This window comes from Bison bison, unplaced genomic scaffold (genome assembly GCF_000754665.1).
Source record: "Bison bison bison isolate TAMUID 2011002044 unplaced genomic scaffold, Bison_UMD1.0 scf7180017847361, whole genome shotgun sequence".
NCBI classification, from domain to species: Eukaryota; Metazoa; Chordata; class Mammalia; order Artiodactyla; family Bovidae; genus Bison; species Bison bison.
Window position 1 is genome coordinate 9098 of NW_011477934.1, and position 2287 is coordinate 11384.

General features: G+C 40.7%; 1 pseudogene; it reads left to right on the forward strand.

Annotated features, from left to right (window-relative positions):
* Positions 1 to 338: 338 nt before the first annotated feature.
* LOC104990689 lies at positions 339 to 973 on the forward strand (annotated as a pseudogene).
* The last annotated feature ends 1314 nt before the right edge of the window (positions 974 to 2287 follow it).

Below are 2287 nucleotides of genomic sequence, written 5' to 3' on the forward strand. Positions count from 1 at the left end.
CCAATGCATGAAAGTGAAAAGTGAAAGTGAAGTCGCTCAGTTGTGTCCAACTCTTCATGACCCCATGGATTGCAGCCCACCAGGCTCCTCCATCCATGGGAGTTTCCAGGCAAGAGTACTGGAGTGGGTCGCCTAAGCAACCTCAGAACTGAAACACTTCAAATATTCACTCTCTCCTTCTGCTTGACTTTCTCAGTGGAACGGAAGTAGGTAATAAAGGGTAAAAATAGGGTGAGCTTGACGTACTTTTACTTCCTGTGGTCAGCAGAGTACAGCGCATGCGCTCCCTGGGCCAATAAGGTTCACTTCCGCTCCTCTTGTGCTGTTTGAGTGGAGTCATGGAGGACGCAGGGGGACGCTCTCTTTCTTTTGAGGAGAACCAGTATGATTCCACTGGGGGCGAATCTTTTCGAAATGAGCCAGAATCTGTTGAAAATCTTTTTTGGGACTTTAAAATAAATATTTTAGGTAAAAAGGATGAAACCAGAATATATTTCTGTGACAAATGCGAATTACCGATTAGAATCTATGGGCGGATGATTCCATGCAAGCATGCTTTTTGCTACTCTTGTGCTATTTTACATGGAAAAGAAAGGGATATGATGTGCCCAGCCTGTGGTAATTCTGTGCAGAAAATTCAGAAGCATAGTCAAGGTTCTCTCTTTGTGTGTAGCACTGTTCAAGGATGCAAGAGATCCTATTTATCTCAGAGAGACTTAGAGGCTCATATCAACTTCCGCCACGTGAGAGCTGGAAACTCCGTTCCCCGTACTTAACTTGAAACTGTTCATTCAGCATTTTGTCCCACCACGAGCTAAAATCTATAATTATCTTAAAAAGCTACCAGATAAGCATCATATGAACCATATTATACCAAAGCAATACTTTATGATACCACCACCTTCTTTGCAAAGGAGTTGCTGAAGCCACATAATCAGCCACAAGATACTCATGCTCCTACAGCAGAATTAATTGTCCGTGGCTTCATCTCTACATCTTTCAATGAGTGAAGAAACTGACTCAAAAAGTCTTTTTGTCACAACAAGAAAACAAAGTGATTTAATGACTGTTCCTATTCAGACTGATACAAATTCAGGTACCTGAGAAACTACCTCCTGTCTCTGCAACTGCTCACCATCGTCCTGAATATCATAGTCAACCAGTGGCATTGAACTCTCATCACACTGTGCCATCACAGTGATATTCTATACCACACTACCTCCTCTGCCATCAATATGTCATCCAAGGGCACATCATTCCCAGGCCATAGGTACTTTTCACTTGATTCATAGCCAAGTTTCAGATACGTCAGTGACTTCTATTCCACCGCCTTCTGCATAGACATCTTATTGCTCAGATGCCACCTTGTACGAAAAATTTCCACCAGGATCTGTCTCACCTCAACAGGGTAATCCACCTGTAAGTATACACCCTTCTCACCATTATAATGCTTACTCTTTACCCCAGTTTACCTAAGATCAAGGAACTCTGAGCACTTCATTCATATTACTAGGGGAAGTAAGTCATAGTATGTGCCCTGTACACGTTCCACCATGAAAACAGAACTCTGTTTTGCCTTTTTCAAACCTCATTTCTTGGACTACATTTCCTAGATCACACAAGATATAAACCATGTTACCAGTAGTAATATTATTTTAAACAGAAGATTCGATGGAGGCAGGGAAGTATTGTCAACCATCTAATTAAGCTTTGAACATTTGGGGAAAGAAAAGCACCTCTTACAGGAGTGGCTATTAAAAAAAAAAAAAAGAAATGGCTATAAAACATTTAAAACCACTTGAAACGGTTTTAAGGCTTGATCTTGGGAGTGATTTTAAGTACTTTACTATAGTACAGATAAGCGGCTCAGTTGAGAATAACTATGCTTTAACAACTTTGTTCCTGTAGTATGGTAAACTGACCCAGAAGTGACCATTTGCAATATTATTTCCAGAGGCACTGGGGGGGTGGTGCTGTGTTTTCTTTCAAAAGTGTTGTTTTTGTTAAATTCAACATTTACTTTTTCTTGTGATATATTTTCCTAACCTAGAGAAGGAAATGGCAACCCACTCCAGTATTCTTGCCTGGATAATCCCGTGGACAGAGGAGCCTGGCAGGCTACAGTCCATGAGGTTGAAAGAGTCAGACACGACTTAGTGACTTACCTGACTGACTAATTTGGGTAAAAACAAATTTCAACATGCTCATAAAAAAACATAAATCCGTCTCCTTATAACTTGTACCATTCTTGTTTCTAGGCCCAAATTGCTTTTTCTTTACTGTAACT